Source organism: Pseudophryne corroboree, chromosome 11 (genome assembly GCF_028390025.1).
Source record: "Pseudophryne corroboree isolate aPseCor3 chromosome 11, aPseCor3.hap2, whole genome shotgun sequence".
Lineage (NCBI taxonomy): Eukaryota > Metazoa > Chordata > Amphibia > Anura > Myobatrachidae > Pseudophryne > Pseudophryne corroboree.
The window spans coordinates 234,286,969-234,294,086 of NC_086454.1; the positions used below are offsets into that span (position 1 = coordinate 234,286,969).

General features: G+C 48.8%; 1 pseudogene; it reads right to left on the reverse strand.

The window, feature by feature from the left end:
* Window positions 1-927: 927 nt before the first annotated feature.
* Window positions 928-1,046, reverse strand: LOC134971162 (5S ribosomal RNA; annotated as a pseudogene).
* Between the last annotated feature and the right edge of the window lie 6,072 nt (window positions 1,047-7,118).

The window sequence follows — 7,118 nt, forward strand, 5'->3', positions numbered from 1 at the left end:
TGTTGACTGTCGATTTAAATACAGGCAGTATTTGTTCTATTTATACTATGGTCTGAGCGCTGTTTCTTTTGGTGAGGTTTATGCATGTTTGGACCGGCATCGGGGCTGGATGAAGTTATTGGATTTGAGTGCCGGCTGACACAGGAGTATATATATATAAACCAGTGGGCGCTGTGACTTCACAATAATTGTCCAGTTAGAAGTCCATATAGACTTTTTAGAAGACAAATGTTCAAATATTCAAGTTTGTTCCATCCTGGGACTGTTGTTATGGAGCTTGGGCCACTTGTTGGTTATACTCAGCCGAGTAATTTTCTGGAAGATACCCTCACACCAGAGTAGACACCACAAAGACACGGCACCTAGGCCTTTTATTAATGGAACATCTGATGTTCATTCATGACATTCAATATAAGAAATATAAAAAGTTTGATCTTACATCATAAAAAAGGTCTGGCAACAAAGGAGAAAAGAAGACTCTTTTGTGGGTGCACTCTTAAATAATTTTAAAGTATTGATAATAAGATAGTAAAAAAATCATTGAATTTTTATTCGTGTCATAAGATAAAACATAAAGTAGTTGGATACATGATTGAAAAAAAGAAAAAACACACAGAATAAGTCAATAATGCCAATATATATTGGATAATAATTGTAAGCTGTCTAGGTTGAATCAAATCTACAATAAACAGTGAATCCACAAATTTAACTCCAAGATCTGCCTGCGGGAGAGAGATATGATATGAGCTGTACAAGAGTTACAATTGTTGCAATTAGTGGCAAAGGGACAATTCTCAGTGCAGCTATCAAAAAATGGTATATCAGATTAAACCTGCTGATTGTCTTGGAGGAGAGGAAAAGGGGAGAATTTGATACAAAAGATGAATCTGCTGTCAGCGTTAGACATAGAGCATGAACGCCCGAAAATTTCTACTACACCGAGTATTCCTCAAAAGTCTCCTACTTGAGTACTGACTCAGCCCAACACTGATTAGCTTCCAAAATCGGATGGGTTCGGGCGTTTCCAGTGTGGTATGATAGTAGAAAAGGTACCAATAATCTTGTGCTCTAGAATCACTGATGAGTGTTCACGAATATTCTTGAGTGATGAGAGATAGTACAGAACCCTGGGAGGAGAGCTACGAAGGGGGATCTGCTGCCATCGTTAGACAGGGAGAACCCTGAATCAATGGTGAGAGTCCCGAAAGATAGTGAAAGTGAGAAAAACGGAGACAGGTGGGTTGTGAGATTTTGAACAAGGGAGCATTCAATTTTGAAGGTCTCTACACGTAAATTGAAATCTGTGTACAGAATGATAATCAGCTGTAAGTATCAGGTGATGATGAGGATGTCAGGTACAGGTACCAAATAATCGTATATAGGAGGAGGATTGAGGACCTCATGAGCTTCCAAAGGTACAAGTTTTTTGCAAATGAATAAACATTTATGCACAATATATTTGATAAGATACGAATATCCAATGGTAGTCTACGGAAGAGATGTACCAATAATTAAATTAAGAAATATATATAGCAGTGGTAGTTCTCCTCTCCTAATAAAAGATTGCAACTGTAAGGGGAGCTATATATATATATATCCCCACTGTATAAGCAGAAAAAGGAAGAAAAAGGAAAACAATACTGTGGCCAGAATAAATATACTGGTCATAGAGTACATTAAACCTCATATAGTCTGAGGATTGTCCGTAACATAACTATAACATCTTAACACTTAATTATAATAAATAAAGACACGGAGACTTGAATTTGGCAGAAATTGTTAGCTATTTATTTAAGTGAACCATTAACTGTGAATAATTAAACTAAAGTATGGTGGCCTGAAAGAACGGCTAAACAACCCTATCCCATAGATAACTATCTTATAAAACAGAACTTACGTAAACCTTTCAACAAACAAATAGGTATCCGCTCAACCTCCATCCTGACTACCCACCCGTGAAGGTGATGAGGCTGCCACCCGTGCAGGCGGTCCAGCAGATGTAAAACCAGTCAGCGAAGGAGAGCGCACCTAAAAATCAACAACCAAACGACCTCCAATCCACTCTTTAATACAACAAATGTTAACTTGCCGTTCTTTCCCGCCACAACCAAACCGTGACAACCCACAGCACGAAAATAGCCAACGCAACAACATAAAACAAACACCACCAGTAGGGAGGGAGGGTGGGACACCAAAAGCAGAAGAGGCTGACTCAGCCCCTTTCTCAGGCTTAAGAACCCATTCCACCTACCCCCAACATTCATTCTTATTGGCTAACAATAAAACTCCCATAATGCCTTACCGTCCTGCCCCCAGACTAGCTGAGGTTTAACCCACTCCTCTCCTATTCTGTCAATTCGTTCTCCTAAACCTCATATAGTCTGAGGATTGTCCGTAACATAACTATAACATCTTAACACTTAATTATAATAAATAAAGACACGGAGACTTGAATTTGGCAGAAATTGTTAGCTATTTATTTAAGTGAACCATTAACTGTGAATAATTAAACTAAAGTATGGTGGCCAGAAAGAACGGCTAAACAACCCTATTCCATAGATAACTATCTTATAAAAAAGAACTGACGTAAACCTTCCAACAAATAAATAGGTATCCGCTCAACCTCCATCCTGACTACCCGTGAAGGTGATGAGGCTGCCACCCGTGCAGGCGGTCCAGCAGATGTAAAACCAGTCAGCGAAGGAGAGCGCACCTAAAAATCAACAACCAAACGACCTCCAATCCACTCTTTAATACAACAAATGTTAACTTGCCGTTCTTTCCCGCCAACAGCGAAGTTCTGTTCCACAGAAACTACGCACCGCCACCATACCCCTAACCTACCGAACCAACCACCGAAAACAGATCCTCCAAAAACATAAATAGTCCCTGTCCTGTCAAGTGCACACCATCAGGTCTAAACAAGTAGAAGTACCAAAACTTGATCCGCTGATGCCAAACCACGGCACCGCCATGGGCCACCACAAACTTAGCCACCGCGGCATTCACCTTCCGGCGAGCCACATCGATCGCCCGACAATCCACCACTCCACGCCAACACAACCACGGCACCATACAAGACCAGATAAGCCTACAGCCTGGCCAAGCGCCCGAAATAACTTGCAGATCCTGAATAATGGCCAATCGAAGATTCACTGCCTTCCTCCTACCTAGGTCGTTCCCTCCTAAGTGAATCACCAACAGTTTGGGGATGCCAAACCGCCAAACCTGCTCCATAAGCTTCGCTTTCAGGTCATGCCAAAGCATACCATGCACACCTATCCACCGCACATCATCCGAACCCACAAAGCAAGGAGCCCCTTCCGTAGCCAAAAAATTGGCTGCCCAATAAACATAGGAATGGCCAATCACCCACACATCACACACATCCACCCGCCAACCTAAAAGGGAAAAAACAGATAAACAAATGTGAATATGGGAGATAAAACCAAACCCAGCCCAGAACAGGAACCAACTATCAGAACGAGGATCTGCCAAAAAGAAAAATTTGAATAGAGGACTATAACTTTCCTCTTGAACAAGCTTCAGGCCAATCGAAGCAACAGAAAGAAACAAAAGGAAAAAACAAAATAACCAAAAAGGGGGGGGGGGGGAGGTAAGAGCTGGGAGGGGGGGGGGGGGGGGGTTGGGGGGAACACAGAATAACTCGGCTGGAGGTGAAACGTAAAAACCTGCTGAGGAACTTGTAATTAGATGCCAATTAGCCGAATTGAATAAATTAAGCCAAATCAGTTCGTCAGTTCAGGCAAAAAATCGCGAAGCACTCCAGACCCCCACTGCCAGCAGTGGCGAGTAGCTAGCCATCCGAGTAGGGAGGACAGGAGAGACAAACAATACAGCACGAACACACTGAACTGAAACACACAACGCAGTAACACAAACAACATGTTAGTAGAACAAACTCGCTTACGCAACAACGGGCCGAATGTAACGCTTATAAGCCGCCGACTTCCAGCGGCCCAAAGCCTAAATTTCGTCCACAGCGCGCCCTGCAGATGCTGCGGAAGTGGCGGCCCCGATTCTAAAGGAATGGGAACCAAAGTCCCTAGGCGAGAGGCCCAAACTGGACAGGCAGCGCCGCATCATCCATGTAAATTGGTACTTCGTCAATGGTGACCCGTCGTAATGCAGGAGCCAAGACCCCTCAGACGAGGGCCTGACCTCCGCATACCGACCAGCCAATGACCTCCCCACCACCCGATGGTGTCAAAGTGAGCCAATGACCTCTACCCATCTGATCAGTTTTGGATCGGCGCAGCCTGCACAGCACGGACCCCCCACCCACAATAACATCCTCGCGCCGCATAAAGGCCTCGGTTTTCTTAGAAGCCGCAACCAGCTCAGAAACCCTGAATGCACCATGGAACGCCATGGAAAAGGCCAGCTGAAACAGGAGCGTTTCAAAACGGGAGTCCGCCACCCCCGCCACCGCCCCTAAGAGGGAAGAAAGCAGGGACGCATCAATAGGGCGTCGGCCATCGGGAGGCACCGGAGCCGAACGCGCCCAACCTCTAAGCGCCCTTGCCAGCAGGAAACCCTTCGTAAAATCCGGCATACCCTTCAATTTAGAATAAAAGGATATCCCGGCGAGGTACCGAGACACCGCGGCCCTCGATCTCCCCGTTACGAAGAGTTGCCAAATGAAGAGAAAGAAGCTCTGACCCCTCTTACCTCTAGGCCCTTGGTCACGGGAAAAGTCTTCCCACTCCTTCCAGGCCTGACAGTATCCAGCGAGAGTGGACGGAGCCAAAGACAGCTCTGCTAGCCCTTCCAATCCGCCATGATGACCTGCCAAACATAAGAAGGGCAGGGCAGACCTACCGAATCAGCCTCCGGGCCAACAAACGGAACCTATCCCACTGCCCCCTGGACAAAGCGTCGGCGATCCCATTATCTACCCCGGGGACGTGTTGCGCCCGAAACAGAATATTGCAGCGCAAACAGGTTAGCACGAGCCGTGACAACACTTGGAGGACCCGCAGGGCCTTAGCCCTTTGGTTGTTAACCGCGTGCACGACCCCCAAGTTATCGCAACGGAAGAGAATACTGCGATCGCGCAGTCGCTCCCCCCAAACCTCCAAGGCCACCATGATGGGAAAGAGCTCCAGCAACAACAGGTCGCCGGTCAGCCCCTCCCTCGACCAAGACTCGGGCCAAGAGGCCGCGCACCAAGCCCCGTCCAGATAACAACCAAACCCAGAGGTGCCCGCCGCATCTGTAAACAACTGCAATTCGAAACTGTCAACGAGCGGGGCCATCCAGATCCGGACACCATTGAAATCCGCCAGGAACGAAACCCACATAGTGAGGTCCCGCATAATCTCTGCCGAAAAAACGGACAAAATGGCCCGGCCTGGACACCCCGGCCGTGGACCGCTCCAACTTACGGCAAAAAACCCTGCCCATGGGAATCACCCAACAGGCAAAGTTCAACCGACCTAAGAGGGATTGCGCCTCCCACAACGTAACCTTACTTCGTTCCGAGCACTGCGCAATGGACTCCCGTAGCTGCACGACCTTGTCCTGAGGCAGCCGGCACACCCCCGCAACCCTATCGATCTCGATACCTAAAAAGGACAAGCAGGAGAGGGGCCCCTCCGTCCGTCTTATCCTCGGCCACCGTGGCGCCAAAATGCCCCAGCAATGCACGCAGCGAGAACAGCAGGAAACCATGCGCGGGCCCCATGCACAAAAATTCATCCAGGTAATGTGCAATCCCGCTACCTCCGCAAGAAAACTCCACACACCAATGTAAAAAGGTGCTGAACTTTTCGAAAAAGGCACACGAAACGGAACACCCCATAGGCAGACACTTGTCAATGAAGTATTCCTTCCCGACGCGGAAACCCATGAATCGAAACGACTCCGGGTGCAAAGGGAGCAAGCGAAAAGCCGATTCCACATCTAGCTTAGCCATGAGGGCCCCCGGGCCACACTCCCGGACCAAGCCCATCCTCAAAGGACTGATACACCACCGAACAATATTCCGTCGAAATCGCATCGTTCACCGAGGACCCCGATGGATAAGACAAATGCTGAATGAGCCGAAACTTACCCGGAGCCTTTTTGGGCACAACCCCCACCGGGGAAATAATCAAATCCTTGATAGGTGGCTGCGCAAAGGGGCCCGCCATTCTCCCCAGGCGAACCTCTTGTTCCACTTTACCTCGAAGCACATCAGGGAAATTCCGGGCAGACTGCAGTTTCCTGGCGGCCCGAACTAAAACATCCCCCACCACAGGCAAACGAAAACCCGACGCAAAACCCTCCCCCAGAAATCTTGCGTCGTCTGTGTTTGGGTACCATCCTAACCATTTTAGCATGGCCCCCAAACGAACCGGGGTCGGCGCCCTAACTAGCGGCAAGCCCGCCCGTTGCTCTTCCGGCAGGGCCAGCAGCCGCCTTGGCACCAGGTCGCCCCCCGCGGAAGCAATTGGAAGCAGGGTGGGATCCGTTACATCGTAAGCAAAGGTGTCGAAAACGACACCGTTGCCCCAGGGGGCACGTGGCATTGTTGAACGCGAAACACTTCCCCTTCGCCGGCGTCTGCTGCGGAGAACGGGCTGCGTTCCAAGGGCGCGGTGGACCCTCAACCGCTGGTCGAAACTGACTCGCCGTTGTGGCCTGCGCCACCGACGCCCCCTTAGCCACCATCTTCACATCCTGCGCTCGTGTGACCCGAAGCCATACCTCCACGTCTTTGCATCCGAAGTCAATGACGTGTAGGCAATCGTGCTTCTGACGGAACTGTTTGTCGTACTGCAGCCACGAATCGTCCTTAGACTGACGCTGCATGTCATGCACGAGGTGAATATACCTGATGATGTTCATGTGTTCATCAGGGCGATCCTCCAAGTAGCACGCCGCGAAAACACAGAAACCCGCCAACCAGTTGTCATACGATCGAAAGGCCTCCGTCCCAATACCGCCCTTCGCGAGCGCTTCCTTACCTTCCCTCTTGGTGTCCTCCATCAACGTAAAGATGTCGACGTATTCCCCACGTCTAATCTTCCTCCTGCAGCTCTCCCGCAATCCCCGCAAGACTGCTGTGTACTCGCAGCGAACCACGCCCGGCAAATTACGCCTCCTCCTTTCCC